Below are 18,290 nucleotides of genomic sequence, written 5' to 3'. Positions count from 1 at the left end.
AAATTGAGCACATGGTTGATTCTGTCTCCCTGTAGAAGCAGACTTTCTTTGATTATCAACTCTGGCCAAGGCACCCCATCCTCCCCTCATGCCTTTCCCCAATGCAGGTATTAGGTTTCCTCACCTGTGAGCTCAGGGACTATACTGTGATTACCACCCACCTTGTGACATATGTAACTCCTGAATACGCACGACTACTGGCTACCTATAAAACCCCCAAAACACTAAAGATGCCCCCCCCTGCCCCCCACCCCCTGCCCTCTCCTCCTCCCGCTCTCTGTATGGACCTGGCTGCTAGGATCATGGCCATCCAGGAGGTGAGCATGCTACTATGAAATGTGTCTGACTCCTTTATTTTATCCTCTTTTCTATCGCTCCTATTTTCTATGACTTTACTAAATTTATATATTACCGCTGTACAATTGCTCCTATGGACCTCAGGTATTGTCAGAGGTAGGTCTTAATTCTGACAAGCCAGGACTGTGTGTGTCAGCCTAGTCCCTTGGCAGGAATGCCGTCGCAGCCCTCTCTCCTCACCTCTCCCCATCCCAACCTCAAACACTCAGCCTCACTTCTTGCTTTCCCACTCCCTCTGGGGAAACCTCCCTCGCTGCAATCTCTCCTGCTATCAGAGTAGGTCATTTGCCTTCCAGTCTCCAACAGACTGTAAACTCTTTGAAACCCTGACTCTTAACTTCCTGGGAAAATCAGATGAAAAGATCATGGAATTTCCCCATCCCCTTTTAGAACCCAACATCTGCATGTGACCTGGGCTGATGGAGGTAGGGGCTGGGAATATAGTGAAGAACAGTGCTCACAACACCGTTGGGACTCACGTCAGAAATGAATATCACTCCTCCGGGATGAATTTCAGAGTTCTTTGGTGCTCAGATCCCAAATCACCCAAAAAGCTCAGAAATGGCTCTTGAAAGTAGTGCATGGAGGACTCCAGCTGAAAATAATGGCCGTGAAATTAACCAAGGAAGCAAGCCATATATAGGCTAACCACAGGTTGCAGAAACCAGGTCTAGAGGAGGGAATTGGGAACACTAGCAGCAACGTGACCGTGTGACATGGTGAAATGCCTCAGTTGCTTTTTCAGATCACAAACTTCCTTCTTCTGAAAGGCTTGGTTGGACTGACTCAAGAGACACGCACAGCAAGGTCATCTGTGACCCCTTTGTGCTCAACAAAGATTAGAACATCCAAGTTGGTATTAAGGCATTTATTAGAGAATACGACCCTGCAGGAGACATCTACTGGGGAGACAACGGTCTCTCTCCAAGCTTACAAACGAAAGGGTTTGTATAGGGCTGGTAACTTAGTCAAGAATCAGGATGTGCTTCTTGGGGCAAGGCTTCTTGCTTAAGCAATTTGTGCAGTCAGGCAGTGTCGCAAGCTCTTTCTTGGTTCCTTTGTGCAGTGGGTGTTCATGCAGCAGTGGGCCAAGATGGCATACAAAAATTCAAAATGGAGTCTATGGCAAGGGTGTCTGGGAGACTGAGCACAACTAGTTGGGCAGGCACACACACCCTTTCTTCTTGGTTCGAATCCCAGGTTAGTGCAGGAACTGCTGCTTGGGTCACCTCCGAGTCCCGCTTATCCTGGCTGTGCATGTTTCTGAAGTCAGTTGACCTGGTCTTTCAGAAGGAAGCTTGTGATCTGAAGAAAAACTGAAGTCTAGGCTTTATATATTTCTTAAGTTATTTTACAGTGTCATCTTGTCTCTCACTAGGAGCCCTGGTGGTGTAGTGGTGATGGTGGGGCTGCCATCCGCATGTTCGACAGTTTGAAGCCATCTGCAGCTCTGAGGGAGGACTGAGCTTTCTACTCCTATCAACAGTTCCAGGGCTGCTGAGTCAGCATTGACTCAAGGGCAGGGAGCTTGGTCTTGGGATGTCGCTCATGCTCCCTCCAGGCACTGTCCCTGCAGCCTGCAGTTCCGCCATCTGTGCTTGCCTTTGTTGGTGAATTGAGTTTCAGTCATTCTTTTCAGCCGCTGTCTCTGTAGACTGTCTCCAACAGCGAGGTGACCTAAAATGGTGGTTCCAGCACTAACCCCGGATTTGAACTAAGAATACAGCAGTTGTGTGCATGCCCAACTAGTTGTGCTAAGTCTCCCAGACACCCTAGCCACAGACTCTATTTTGACTTTGGGGATTCTTCTTGGTCCAGCTCTACGCACACAGCCATCAGGAACGGGGACCAAGAAAGAGCTTGTAAAACTGCAGGACTGCACACAAACTGCTCAAACAAAAAACCTTGTCTAATAACTCTCCCAAAACTCATCAATTTACAAGCTCAGAGACACAGTTGTGTATGACATGTCTTCCCTGTAGGTCTTTATTTGTTAATAAATGCTATAAGCAATTTCAACTCTCTAGTCTTTTGCCCACCCTCATCTCTGAGAACAAGGCCATGAGGAACTACAGGACCAGAAATGTGTAAATGTCCTACACAAGCTTCCCTCAACCACTCTTTCTCTGAGTAATTGAAATATTCTCTAAACTAGCTTAATTAAAAAAAACAACCCACAAAATCCTAAAACACAATTAATTGTGGGACTAGAGGTACCATCCCTGACCCCAAAGGTTTTTAACTTCTCATCTATTAATAAAATTCAGCTTCCTGTGTTCAGACATTATTCTTGAGCCTTTTGTCGCTGTTTGGTGCAGAGACCATGCCTGCTAGGTACTCATGGAAGCGCTTTCTTACCTGACACCCAGGAAGACTGCATTCCTAATACTCTCCTTGCTATTCAGTTATGTGTTGTGACTGCCTTCTGGTCAATGTAATGTGACCACTTGCAGGCCTGTTAGCAAATATCATTGTGATTTTCCTTGCCTACAGGTTCGTGGAATTGGGGTACCCACACAGACCAGGCTATCTACCTCGAAGTGTCCTTTGGAACCTTATATATAGGAACTTCTCCCCTGGAGTCACCTGCAAGTCACACAATAGCTTGGTATTGGGAGTGTTTTGCCTGTGGCATTGGATTCTTTTGGAACATTGCCTATTTACAGCCAGCTTCCAGAAGCAGAAACTCCAGGGTCTGACTAGGAGCTGTGTTCTAGGATGCATGTTGTGCCCTTGATCCTATTTCCATCGCCAAACTGAAAAAATGAACTCACTGCCATTGAGTCAGTCAGGACTCACAGAAACCCTATGACTCATAGCAGAGTAGAATTGCCCCGTGTCTTTCTAAGATGGTAACTCTCTACAGGAGTAAAGAAACCCTGAAACCCTGCTTTTGAGAGCATCTTCTAAAATTAACATAATAATGGCAGTTATAACCCACATTCTAGGAGTGGTTGCCTGACAAGTTCAGGTGGTGGTGTCCAATTCAAATCGTATCTACTCACAATCAAGTTCACCAACTTGACAGTTTGAGCTACCTACCAAATCACAAGACAGGTGCCATGGAAAGAGGAGAGAGCTGGATTGTATATCAGTATCCAAGGACATGGCCCCAAAATCATGACTTTATCCTCCTGCAGGATCAAGAGAGAGGGCTGTTCTTGGACGGTGAGCAAGGTGGTGTGTTGGCGTGGTGTGTTGGCGTGGTCAAACTCACGAGTTGTGGGTTGTCTCGTTCTCAGGCTGTTTTCTCAGATTGGAGAGGCTTGTCCACATTTCAGCTGCCAGTATCGTTAGTGAGTTGTGTTTTAACAGATTCCTGAAGAGGGAGCTTGGTTAATCTCTAACTTCTACAGGGAAACAGGAAAGGCATGCTCACCTATCATAAATTCCAACAGGATCACGAGGCTGAGAACCAAAGTGAGCAACATTCAGCAAGGCTTGATGAAACAGCATAGTCTGTAACATTAATTTAGGGTGTTTCTCTAAGAAATTTTGGTTTTTGACACCATAAAAGAAATTTAGGTTTTTGACACCATAAAATCCTTTGCATTTTTACCTTTATATTTTGTTTCACTCTTGCTGCAGTTAAAAAGGTTCCTTTAAAGCAGTGGTTCTCAACCTCCCTAATGCCACAACCCTTTAATACAGTTCCTCGTGTTATGGTGATCCCCAACCATAACATTATTTTCGTTGCTACTTCATAATTGTCATTTTGCTACTATAATGAATCGTGATGTAAATATCTGATATGCAGGATGTATTTTCATTGTTACAAATTGAAAATAATTAAACATAATTAAAGCATAGTGATTAATCACAAAACAGTATGTAACCATATATTGTGAAATATTTATGTGTTTTCTGATGATCTTTGACTCTCGAGAGAGATGGCTGGGTGGAGGCATCTCTCTCCGGTGAGCCGATAGTCCTTTTTCTTAGTGTAAGGTGGCAGGCACGGTTCAATCAGGTTAAGACCAGCCAATGGTGCATCTATGATACTTCCTCTTTTTCTTCTTCTGTGCCTTTTTGTACCTCAGAAACCCTGGTAGTGTGATGTGTTAAACATTTGGCTGCTGACCACAAATTTGGTGGTTCAAAGCCAAAGAGCTGCTCCAAGGAAAATAGATAAGGCTGCTTGCTCCTATAAGGATTTAATCTCAGAAACCTTATGGAGAAGTTCTACTCTATTCTATGGGGTCACAATGAGACAGAAGAGACTCACAGACAGTAGAGGGTATTACATGTAGCTTCTGCAAACTTTGCTTTTTCAGGAATGAAAATGGTCTCCCTATAAGAATAAACCTTTTGTTCAAAATCTGGTGAGTTTTGATGCTTTTTAACAATAATTTGGACTGTGGTGTGGGCAATAAACACTTTGGGTTTAGCCATTCAGTTCTGGGGTTATTAGAGCAACTCAAACCAAAAAACCAAGCTCACTGCCATCGAGGTGATTGCAATCCATAACATGCGCTAATACAGCTAACCTGGATCCGGCTGCAATATTAATGCCCATGGGAGTGTTAATGCACCACAAACATGGGGAGAGATTTTTAGAAGTACAAGATGCGGGCTGGGAAAATAACATAAAAGGTACCCTAATAGACTGGCTGAAGACATTGGTAAATCCTTCAACTTCTGCATCACTAGCTTGAGTGGTTGGTGCATAAATTTGAATAATAGTTATATTCACAGGATTTCTTTGCATGTGGATAGATATTCTAACACAGCATTGTACTTAGAGATCTTGAAATATCCTTTTTAAATGGAGAAAAGATTGAAGTTGTCAAAGATTTCATCTTGCTTGGATCCACAATCAATGTTCATGAAAGCAGCAGAGATCAAAGGATACAGTGCATTAGGTAGCTCTGTGCACAGACCTCTTTAGAGTGTTGAAAAGCCAGGATATTACTTTGAAGGCTAAAATCCACCTGACCCAATCCAAGATCTTTTCCATCACCTCATATGCATGTGAAAATTGGACATTGAGTAAAGAAGACCAAAGAATGGATGCATTTGAATTATAGTGTTGGTGAAGAATACTGAAAGTACCATGGACTGCCAAAAGAACAAACAGCTGTTCTGGAGGAAGTACAACCAGAGTGTTCCTTAGAGGCAAGGAAGACTTTGTCTCGCTTCCTTTGGCTGTGTTGTCAGGAGAGGCTGGTCCCTAGAGAAAAATATCACAAAGCAGAAAGGCAGCAAAAAAGACGACGACCCTGGACAAGATAGAGTGACACAGTAGCTGTAACAATGGGCTCCACATAATAATTGTGAAGAAACAAGTGGCCATCGAGCTCAGAAGCAACAAAGCCCACATGGAAGAAGCACTTCAGCCTGCGTGATCACGAGGTGCCGAAGGGATCGGTTATTAGGCATCAAAGAACAAAAAATCATATAATTGTGTGCTCCCCAATATGATCACTGAAGACAAATAGGTGCTTAAGCAATTTTGGTAAAGAAAGCTGATGGTGCCCGACTATCAAAAGATAAAGCATCTGGGGTCTTAAATGCTAAAAGATAAACAAGCGGCCATCTAGCTGAGAGGCAAAGACCACATGGAAGAAGCACACCAGCCTGAGTGATCATGAGGTGTCAATGGGATCAGGTATCAAAAACCCAGAACAAAAAAAATCATATCAATGTGAATGAGGGGGAGTGTGGAGACCCAAAGCCCATCTGTAGACAATTGGACATCCCCTTACAGAAGGGCCACAGGAGGAGACCAGCCAGTTAGGGTGCGGTATAGCATATACTACAATGAAATATACAATTTTCTTCTAATTCTTTAATACTTCCTCCCCCACTATCATGATCCCAAATCTACCTTACAAATCTGTCTAGACCAGAGCATGTACATGGGTACAGATAAGAGCTGGAAACACAGGGAATCCAGGATTGATAAACCCCTCAGGTCCAATAATGAGAGTAGTGATACCAGGAGGGTAAAGGGAAGGTAGGGGGAGAAAGGGGAACTGATCACAATGACTTACCTATAACCTCCTCCCAGGGGGGTGGACAACAGAAAAGTGGGTGAAGGGAGACATTGGTCAGTGTAAGACATGAAAAAATAATAATTTATAAATTATCAAGGGTTCATGAGGGAGGGAAGGAAAAATGAGCTGATAGCAAGGGCTCAAGTAGAAAGAAAATGTTTTGAAAATGATGATGGCAACTTATATACAAATGTGCCTGACACATGGATGAATGAATGGATTGTGATAAATGTGGTATTCTCCCCCAGTAAAATGATTTTTTTTAAAAGGCTTGTTGGTGCCTGGATTATACTATAAAATAAAATAACTCACTGCCATTAAGAGTATGCTAACTCACAGGACAAATAGGACAGGGTGGAACTGTCCCTGTGTGTTTCTGAGACGATGGGAGAAGAAAGGCCCGAGGCTTCCCACTGCTGACCTTGTAGTTATCTTATGCTATTGCCATCATGCCATCGGGGCTCTGGACGTATACCAAATGGTTAGATGATTAGAGAAAGAAGTCTCATTGTGCATCCAGTGGGCCCACAGATTTAGGGCAGGGCTTGGGGTCTCTAGGATTTACCTCCCTGTGGCACAGACAGCTGCCAGAGCTCTATCCTCACATTCCAGTCTAACCTTATCCAGAGCCACAGTGCTCAGCACAGAGAATGAAAGCTTTCTTCAAGTTCCCTCTCTTTTTAATCAAGGAGAGAAAACATTTTCTAGAAACCTTCCCATCCACCTCCACCATCCCACAGCAGATTTCTATCACCTTGAACCCCCTCACTGCAAAGAAGCCTCGGGAAATGAGGGTTCTTTGCAGTCTAAGGCTGGCAAAAGAGAGGGGAGTTGAGTGGAGATGACAGAGTCATCCATGTTTCTGCCAATGTTACTAGCACTGTGGCAGATTCCAGGAAACAGGACCATCCCTGGATTTCTAATAGCTCAGAAGGAGAGTATTTTCAATGAAATGCCATTTAGTTTTTTTCAAGCAAGACGTTGTCATAAGTTCACAAGCCACACACTAAAAAGCACAAGGAAATCCCATGGGACCTAGCTGAGTTAGCTTGAACATTGTTAATGCCACCGGAATGTTCTATCCAAAGAACATGTCCAGCTCATGATACAATTCCAAACCAAGCCACATCCACTGCCCTGCAGTCAACACTCCTCTCCATCCTAGAGGACAGAGTAGAACTGCCCCACTGGGTTCCAAAGCTGTCGTCTACAAAAGCAAGCTGCTGCCTCTTTCTCTTGCAACAGACAACTTTTCAGTTAACAACCAAGTGTTCTCTCCAGGATACCACCCAGGGCTCCATATTTAAATTCGACATTAGCCTGGCCTTTCTGCCCCAGACAGACAGAAGTACATTTCCATGAAGCTCAGCCTACCTAAATCCTTGGTGGAAACAAATAAGAATGGGGGGCCGGGGGAGTGGGCTGTGGCCATTTAAGAATGGAGTCCGTACCGACTGCAGAATGGAATGTTATACGAGAGGAATTCAAAGTTTGTGGAGAAATGGATTATAAAGGTAATTTCCCACGAGCGTTCTAAAGCCATGGGTGTTTATGTATGTATGTACACAAGCAGCAAATCAGAGTTGGCTGTACAAGCTGAGTAACCCTGGATAAATTGTCGGACCTCTAGGGAGATTTTCTATGGAACAGAAGTGAGGAACCAGGTTGCCTTGGAGAGCTGTTTGTGATGCACACAGAGGATGGGTGTGTCTGAAGCACTCTGTAAACTTAGCAGATCCATCCAAAACTAGGGGGCTGCCATTGCCAGTGGCTTATCTGAAGCTGGACGCTTCTCTTCCCACATGGCTAGATCCTCAAAGGTGGGATCCAACCACAGGATTCTGGTACGCTCACCACATGGTGTTGTGAGGAGCCACGGGGTCAGTTCTAACACATGGCAACCTTATGCAAAGAGGAGGAAATGCTGCTTGGTCCTGCATTATCTTGACGGTGGTTGGTATGTTTTGAGGTCATTGCGGCATCGGTTGGGTCCATCTATTTCACTGAGGATTTTCTTCCTCCCTGCTGGCCCTTCCCGTTCCCAAACATGCTGGCCTTCTCCACAATTAGTCCCTCCTGACAATGCATGCAGTCAGGAAGTAAAGCCTTGGACAATATTCTGTTGTCTTCCCTAGGGGTTTCATTCACTCACTTTCAGAGTTATACCTTTCTTTTAGTCTGTCTTAGTCTAGAACATTGATGGGTGTGATAGGTTTATTGTGCCAATCTGGCCAATGAACACATGTGGGATTAATTGAAGGGCGCATTTCTTGTCTCTTGCTCTTTGATGATCGGACCTGTGTGCGGCTGCCTTAGCTGGTTCTCTGCCTCAACTTGCAACCTACACTCCCTGTGGGACACCCAACCCATGGACTGTGTCGCTGTAGTTTGAGGGTCCTTCCAGACCTGCTTCCCCACGCTACTGAAATACACATTGCTTGAGCTGTGGGCTGTTGGACCCTGTCATCTGGCTGACTGTTGGTGACCTACCTTGCTGTTTGCTGCCTGTGGCTGGATTGCCTGAATTGCTCTACAGAGGACTCAGCTGTTGCTTCCTTGACTTGCACCTGGTGGCCATCAAGACTTGAAGGACTGCCAGTGTACTAGCTGTCTCATGGAAGTGAGTTGCACTGAGCCATTTGTACTGCTCTATCGACTAATTAGCTGTTTATTTCATGTGTGTGTATAAGCATATAAAATCATAAGTGTCCGGGTTCTGTTTCTCTAGAGAGCTCTAACATAGTGGGGATCTTCTGGCCTGTGGGGCATATAAAGCCCACAAAATCATCAAGAACAGCTGACACCACTCATCTCTCCAAAGAGAAGCAGTTCCAGCCATCAAATGTTTGACCAGTATGGCCTACAAATGATGTTATATCCAAATGGCAGAAAAAAATGGTTCCCCCCCTGGTCTAGAAGTTCTGCCAAGGCTTGTCCACCATGGCTGGCTCTCCTACTGCTTGTGGTGCAGGCAGCACAGCTTCCAGCATCAGGGCAACACGCGCCATCCATCACAGTACAGCAAAGTGTCAAATGGTGAGCTGACCTAGTACACCAAACGCTTGCTGCCAGCAAGTTGATATCAATTCAGATCAACCCTATAGGTCATAGAACTGCTCTATGGATTTTCTCGTACTATCCACATATAATGGGGGATAAAAATAGTCCCATAAACCAGTACAGTGTAAGAAACTCATAGGGGTAGTTCTATCCTGTCGTACAGGGTCGCTATGAATCAGTATTGACTCAATGGCAGCGAGTTTGGTTTTTGGTTTGTTAACCATAAATCCCTGAGTAGCACAAATAATGTATACTCCTTTATTAGCCTAAAGGTTGGCAGTGCAAACTTGCCCAGCAGTGCTACAGAAGAAAGGCCTGGCAGTGGGCTGCTTTAAAGATTATAGCCAGGAAAACCCCAGGGAGGAGTTCTCTATAATACACGGAGTTGCCTGAGGCAGAATTAAGGTGACAGCAGGGAGTTGATTTTTGGTTAACATCTATGATAGGAGAATCTAAAATCTGTGGCACAGGGTGGATGCAAATAGAACAGCTTGAAAGCAGTCTTATTGGGCCTCTACTCAAGCACTCCCTCAACACAAGAATACTTTGCTCTAATAACCTGGCATTCCATGATGCTCACCTTCCCTACAGGATTGCTGAAGACAAAATGGGCACAATAAGCAAATGTGGTGAAGAAAACTAATGGTGCCCGGCTATCAAAAGATAAAGCATCTGGGGTCTTAAAGGCTAAAAGATAAACAAGCGGCCATCTAGTTGAGAGGCAAAGTCCACATGGAAGAAGCACACCAGCCTGTGTGATCACGAGGTGTCAATGGGATCAGGAATCAAAAACCCAGAACAAAAAATCGTATCAATGTGAATGAGGGGGAATGTGGAGACCCAAAGCCCATCTGTAGACAATTGGACATCCCCTTACAGAAGGGTCACAGGAGACCAGCCAGTTAGGGTGCAGTATAGCATCAATGAAATATACAACTTTCCTCTAATTCTTTAATGCTTCCTCCCCCACACTATCATGATCCCAATTCTACATTACAAATCGGGCTAGACCAGAGCATGTACACACATGGGTACAGATAAGAGCTGGAAATACAGGGAATCCAGGAAAGATAAACCCCTTGGGTCCAATGAGAGTAATGATGCCAGGAGAGTAAAGAGAAGGAAGAGGGATGAAAGGGGGAACCAATCACAATGATCAACATATAGCCCCCTCCCTAGGGAACGGACAACAGACAAGTGGGTGAAGGGGGACATTGATCAGTGCAAGACATGAAAAATAATGTATAAATTATTAAGGGTTTGTGAGGGAGAGTGGGGTTGGGAGGTGAAAAAAAGCTGATACCAAGGGCTCAAGTAGAAAATGTTTTTGAAAATGATGGCAACAAATGTACAAATATCCTTGACACAATGGATGGATGGATGATGATAAGAGCTATATGAGCCCCAATAAAATGATTTTAAAAAGCAGCCTTAGTTCCATTGAAGTCTTAGGTAAGTCTGAAATCCATGTTGAGTTTTAAAGCTGACTTTTCTGACAGTAGTGTGCCCACTTACCCATCTACCTTGTTATTCTCTTACTATGAAGGGCCCTCCCACCTGTCCGATTTATATAGGTGCTTGGCCTTAGAGAACGCTAGGATAAAGTCCTAGTTATGCAAATACGTGTAATGTAAGTGTACCTAGGGAAAGCAAAGGAGGCAATGTTCTGCGATGCATGTTACCTGATTTAAGTTAAAAGTTGGGGTCCCGGTATTATTTTATAACCACTTTGTTACTATGACTCTGGGCCGTAATCATGAGTTGACTCTAGCCAACCTGGACTCAGGTAATTAATACCCTACAACCAATCCTATAACCTTTTTAAACCTGTATGTACCTATCCCCATCACGGTCCCTTCCCTACTTAAGTTACACTGTCTTTGACAATGATGTATCACTGAATAACCAATCAGAATTTTTCTCAACTTCACTGCCTTCTGTGTTTCCACCTGTGATCTCAGGGTTCTGCTAATGGCATGTGCAGGCTGATGAGACTCTGAAATGATTCTTTGTTCATTTAACTAAAAATCTCTTTTGGTAAAATTTAAGTCTGGAGTCAGTCTTATTCCCCTTTCCACACTTGTAACTCCTCAGAGCACATGGTTCGCTGAGTGGATTCTGCTTACGTAGGTCGTGTTACCCTGACACTACATAATGAGAAAACTCCGGCGCTACGATGAACACGGGAGGCAAGTCCAGTTGTGGTAATGACAAACTATGGTAGTAGGTAACCAAAAACCAAAGCCTCCAGACTATTCCTGAAGATTCCAGGAAGCCCATCAGCAATGAAAAGATAGAGCAGGTTCAACCCAGTTTAAGACAACTTAAAACTCTCAGTGGACCATTTTGAGGCTTGTTTGTTATTGTTGTTGTTGTTACCAGTACTCACAGAAAAGGGGACACTTTCACTGTTTAAAAAGATGTATCATTTTGCAAGAAACCAGTAAAGCTTTCTAGAAAGTCTCAACATTTGAGATTATGCTAGAATCCCTTACAATGTATGCTAAGCCAGTTAAAAGCCCACAGCCTGAATGGGCAGGGAAAAGGCAGATCTGGGGCTGTTGATGGTGACATTTTGAGGTTCCAAACTGCAACCTCAACGGCTGTTCTGTTGCTTGTATAGTATATACATACAAACCATGAGTCTTCCTACCGGTAACATTTAATATAAGCACACTCAACACATGCCACAAAATGTTTATTATTCAACTGAATCAAAGCCAAGATATCACAGCATTCTGGGGGCAGGGATGGGGTAGGGAGGAAAGTATCTTAAACACTGTTAATTCATAGTAATAGTTTTTTTATGAAAAATAGCAAAGCCCATATAAAAATTAATGAGAACGTTTTTCAGCCATAGCTCAGTTCAGCCACAGCTACCTTTTAAAAGACAAACCCTGTGTTTCCAATTCCTTCCATCTGGAAAGCCTAAGCTCCCCTCTTACTACCAGACACCTTCTGGTTGAAATACAGCCACCCCAATCAATCTGAATTAAGAATCTGCCTGCCCTGTGACAGCCCATCATAGGAACATTCAAGACACCTACCTGGCAACACAGAGGCCATGAAGCAAAAGCATTGAGGCATTCCATTTGAAAGAGAATGCTAAAATAGGTCCCTCCCTCTTCCCCAAAGAGCTCTGGTCATAGGGTCATACCGTTTGACTACATCCAAGGAACCAGAGGGAACTGAGGATGGAGGATGGTAGAGGAGCTTCCTAAGTTAATCCTCCAAAGAGCAGAGGAAGAAGCTGGTACCCTCACTCCCTCTGTCACAAGTACTTCATGCCTAAACGACTTTCTCCAGACAGGGCCTCCCCTTCTGAACAGTGCTGGTTCTCCAATGTCACTCTCTCAGGGCCCTCTTTCTTTGCCAAATGCTCTCGAGCGAATTTTATTCTTCATTAGGATCTGCTTGGAAAGACTAAAGCCTTTAAAACACAGTGGCAAGGAAATGGGGAATATGCCAAAGTAAAGCACTTGGGAGAAGTCCTTCTGGTGTGGGGTTAGAGACAGAGATGCCAGGCAGTCACCAGCAATGCGGCCACTAGCAGAACTGGTTTGCCTAGGAGCGCTGGCCCAGGATGGCCATTGCACAGATGTTTCTGGCAGCAGTTGTACGTTAAATTTGGCTCCCCTAAGGCTACTGAGATGAACTGGTATGTGCAATCTGTCATCTTCCAGCAATGGTAATAGTTTCTTGAATCTGTGAGGAGACACACAAACAAGGTTTAAAAAATAAGTAACATTCTATAGCGGTCTTTGAACCAAATTCAGTTCTATTTCTTAGAATTTAACCAATGGAAGTAGAGACTTCTACACAAGAATGTTGGTCCTGATTGGTTGTAAAAGTAAAAGTTTATGCTAAATGGTGATGAGACAGCTCTAAAACCACAGTCTGATCACAGTCAGGGTGTGAGAAGCCCGAGCCATTTATACTGCTGTTTTAGGGGGAAGTTGGTAATTACCTACAAAGATTTTATACATATACACACATTTTGATCCAACAATTCCATTCAAGAGCTTACCCTATGGTGGGACAGAAGAAAGGGGAAAGGAAATAGAGGAAAGAAGTAGGAAGCAAAAGCTAATGTGAATATGTTCATTTATAATGAAAGTGATAGAGGCCAATGTACATATATTGATATGTTAAGTATTAAGATAGCAGCCAGACTTTAGGCCTCAACTCAAGGCCTCCCTAAACACAAGAACACTTTGTTCTAATAACCTGGCACTCTGTGATACTCACCTTTCCAACAAGATCACTGAAGACAAAATGGGTACATAAGCAAATGTGGTTAAGAGTGAATGGTGCCTGGCTACCAAAAGATAGCACCTGGGGTCTTAAAGGCTTGATGTTAAATAAGGAGCCATCTAACAGGGAAGCAAATAAGCTCATGTGTAAGCAACACACCAACCTGTGTGATCATGAGATGTTGATGAGATCAGGTATCAAATGATCCAAAAACAAGCAATTATAAAGACAGGCAGTGTTGGAGTGGAGACTCAAAGCTTATCTGTAGAAAATTGGACATCACCACACAGAGGGGTTCAAAGGAAGGGATGATTCAACCAGGGTGCAGTCTAGCACTGACAAAACACACAACATTCCTCTAGATCCTGAATGTTTCCTCCCCTCCACTACCATGACCCAGCTCTACCTTACATATCTGGCTAGACTGGAGTATGTACATTGATACAGATAAAAGCTCAAGACACATGGAATTCAGGACAGATAAAATACTCAGGCACAGTAGTGGGAATAGCAATATCATGCGGGCAGGTGGATGGTGGAGGTGGGGAGCGGGGGAGAAGGGACAAATAACAGAAATGTGGGTGAAGGGAGACAAAGGACAGTGTAAGATACAAAATAACAATATATACTTGATCATGGATTCACAAGGGTGTGAGGGTGTGGGAGGGAAGGGAAAAAAAGAGGAGCTGATACCAAGGGCTCAAGTAGAAAGCAAATGTTTTGAGAATGATGGTGGCAACAAATGAACAAATGTGCTTGACACAATGGATGTGTATATGGATTGTGATAAGAATTGTATGAGCCCCCAATAAAATGATTAAAAAGAAAATGTTTTGGAAATGTTGATGGTATCATTGAATGATGGGTTGTCATAAGATTTGTAAAAGTCCCTCAATAAAATGATTAATAAAAAATAAAATCAAAATAAAACAAAAGAATTTACCCTATGAAGTTACTTGTGAAGGAGGTAAAATGATCATTGTGGTGCTATCTGTAACAGAAAGAAATTGGAAAACCAGCCCTTGATTTTTAAAACCAGTTTAAAGAAATGATAGAATTCCAGGTCATGCAGTCAGCAGCCCCACTCCCACCCGACTCTACACCATCCACCCAATTTAAAAATAGCCAAAGGATCTGAACAGACATTTCTAAAATATTCTGTGCTAAAATGTACAGATGTGGCTTGACACAATGGATGTGTGTGGGTGGGTGTGTTTGTGATAAGAGTTGTACAGCCCCCAGTAAAATTATTTTAAAAAATCTGTGCTAGATGCTAGGGCTCCAGAGATACAGAAAGCAGGATCCTTGGCCTCGAGTCATTTTTCAAAGTTCTCCACAGATAAAGACCGGCACATGCTGCAGTGTCTGACTGGAAAGAACTTTGAGAAATTTTGCTTTTAAAAAATGCAGCTGTAACAGGTAAGTTGAACTTCATTAAATTTTAAAATGTTTGTGCTTGAAAAGACACTAAGAAAGGAAAGTTAAACACCCACATCAGATGGGAGAAAATACTTGGGAATCATATATATGCACAGACGTCTATGCAGAATATGTAAAGAATTCTTACCACTCAACAATACAAACAAAAAAAAGCATTGAGTTGATTCTAACTTATAGTGACTCTATAGGACCAGGCTCTCAATCTGTATGTGAGCAGACTGCTCACCCTTCTCCTGGTGAACTTGAATTGCTGAGCTTGCAGTTACAGCCCAACTCATAATACACTATACTATCAACTCCGTTAAAAACTAGGCAGAGGATTTGAACAGACATTTCCACAAAAAATATGTGTTTTAGATGCTAGGAATATAGCATTAAAAAAGGTATGGTCCTTGTCCTAGAATCATTTTCTTATATCTCTATGCCAGAAGGAAAATATGTATAGATGCTTATTGCCTAGGTTAACGATAGTAACAAACTTACTCAAATCCATTCTAATTCAAAACAAAACAGTTCTAAGTCTGTAAGTCCAAGTATTACTGTCCCATCATATTCCATCGGAGGAATGAGTTTTTGTATTATGTTTTAGTTAAAGTTTGCACAAGTGGTAGAGTCCCGATAGTTTCAGAAATGGCATTATCTAATGTTTAAATATTTAAGTGAAAGCTTCTAATACTGTACTAGAGACTGCTATTGAACGGGACAAGTTACTGCTTTAAATAATAATATATTTGACTATACACCAACTCGAAATTTTCAAACTAAAAATTTCAAAATTTTAGTTTGAAAATTTCAGGTGGGCTGATACTTGAGTATATACAGTAAGTATTGGAATTTGTAAAGCATTGCAGCTACCAGAATTTTAACTAAAGGAAGCCTGACGGTCTTGGAAGAGGTATTAATATTTTATCAGTAATTGCCACCAAAGTAACAAAATTTGTAACTTCAAGGAAATCTTCCCTTTTCCCCAATCTATACAACTTCTTGGTACTTATAGCTTAGTATTCCTTTCCTAGTGTTCTTTTTTAAGAAATTCATTTTACTGGGGGCTCTTACAGCTCTTAAAACATATGTTGCCATCATCATTTCCAAAACATTTTCTACTTGAGCCCTTGGTATAAGCTCTTTTTTCCCCTCATTCCCCCACCCTCTCTTGCTCAATTACATATTGTTATTGTTATTTCATACACTTTGCTTGATCTTCTATGATAATAAAAAATATCTGATAACTGTCTCTTATTAGCTTAAGTTATTTCTAAACTACTGTACAGGAGCACACCGAACTCATTTTTGATTCAGAATCCTAAACCCATGGACAGAAAAATCAATGATGCAGTATGAACTTATGACTGCCAGTTATCTGGTAATGAAGCCATTAATTCATTAAAGTTCACTAAACAATAATGGTTTCCAAATCATTATATTCTTAGTGACAGTAAGAAAATGAATAACATGTACAAATGTGCTTGACAAAATAGATGTATGTATGCACTGTGAGAAGAGCTGTAAGAGCGCCCAATAAAATGATTTTTTTTAAAAGAATTGCTATCAGTTATAATTTATTATATGTTCTGCAGTATATCAAGCACTTTACATGTATTATGATGCATAATACCCTTATGAGACAATGAGAAAGGGGAATGCATGATGGTATCACCTCACCAAAGACAGCAGTGGAAATCACCCAAATAAACAAACAACTGCAAACTCTATCAAAATAGGAGTAATACATGAAGAAAAAGGATTCTGTGAGATGCTGGAGTGTTGAGCTTTTCTTCGCTTGGAATGTCCTTCTCACTCTCTTTGAAGAGCCAGCTCCAGCCCACCTTCAGCGAATGGGAATCCTCAGTTCTCTTTGGCAGTCCTGTGTTCCCTTTACTCAGAATAGCATGACAGCACTAATCAATTGGCACTGTCATCAAAGGGCTCCACCAGACTTTCAGAACATTAAATACGCTTGCAAAGCCTGGCCAGGATGCAGAGAAGGAGCTGGTGGCAAGACAGAGGTGAGAAATCCTAACCTCGAATCCATTATACTATGAACACATAATATTGTCTATAGCCTCTCATTTAGACATAATATTTTCTCTAGTAGGGGTTCAAGAGAAACAGGCCAAGCTCAAGAACCAGGTGGTCTATGCTGGTACATAATATTTGGTGTCCAAATATTTGTGAAATGAATGACTATCTTCTCTTAGATCTACAGCTTTTCTCTGCTTCGTATTTTTAAAAGAAATTAACTGTCCTCCAACTGAGGCAGCAGACTGTCCTCCTTCAGAACCAAGTACCTCAAATAGAGGACTTGGAATTTTAGTTCCATTCCAAGAATTTATATCAAAATTGTCAGATATTTCTGGTGATATTTTTCTTGTTAGGTGACATCGAGGCAATTTGGGGCTCAGAGAAACCCCAGGTGAGAGATTATAACTGGTCCATAGGGTTTTCTAAGGTGTGATATTTATGGGAGCAGGTCACTAAGGGGGATTCTAATTTGTCCTTACTTATTGAAAGATTTCCCCTTTCTGGGGAATTTAATCTTCAATTACGTTTGCTTAACTTGTGGCTCTAAGTCTTCTGTCAGGTCTCCTTCTCTGTGTACCACTCATTGATGTTGGTATTAGATAGGGTTTGGAGTAGAGAATGTAGGAGTAAAAATAGCTTTTGTGAGATGTTTTTACTTTGACCTCTTAGAAATTTAAGTCTGAGGGTTTTATCTTATACACTAAATGAGCTCAGCTGGAGTGCCCTCGGGACTCTGTAGACACTTGATACACTGCAGTGTCCAGTCCAGAGATCTACAGTAATTTGGGACAGGTGAATAGGCTCTGTCATAACTGTAATTGTCCATTTGTCTCTTTCATCTTTACATACTTAACACTTAGCTCACATTCTGGAACACAGTAAGGTACCAAAAATTTGTGAAGCAGCATAATGTAGTAGTTAAGAGCACAAACTTTACAGCCACATGAACTTCCAAATTGAGATACCGGTTTGATGACTTGACCTATGCCTCTCACGTAATCTGAGCCACAGTTTCTTTATAAAACGGAAATAAAAGATCAGATCACAGAGAGGACGGTGGAAATAATGAAAGAAAACATGCATAGGGAATGCACAGTGCCCACGACACAATGTTAATAAATGATTGCTATCAATTGTTGAGTATAAGTTTAATGAGAATTA

At 42.3% G+C, this 18,290-nt stretch overlaps 1 long non-coding RNA gene across 1 annotated transcript in view; it reads left to right on the top strand.

Annotated features, from left to right (window-relative positions):
- The window catches only part of LOC142444728 (uncharacterized), a 31,722-nt gene that overhangs the window by 1,340 nt on the left and 12,092 nt on the right, over positions 1–18,290 (top strand). The window lies entirely within an intron of this gene.

This window comes from Tenrec ecaudatus, chromosome 4 (assembly GCF_050624435.1).
Source record: "Tenrec ecaudatus isolate mTenEca1 chromosome 4, mTenEca1.hap1, whole genome shotgun sequence".
Taxonomy (NCBI): Eukaryota; Metazoa; Chordata; class Mammalia; order Afrosoricida; family Tenrecidae; genus Tenrec; species Tenrec ecaudatus.
This window is presented reverse-complemented; position numbering and strand designations above follow the sequence as displayed.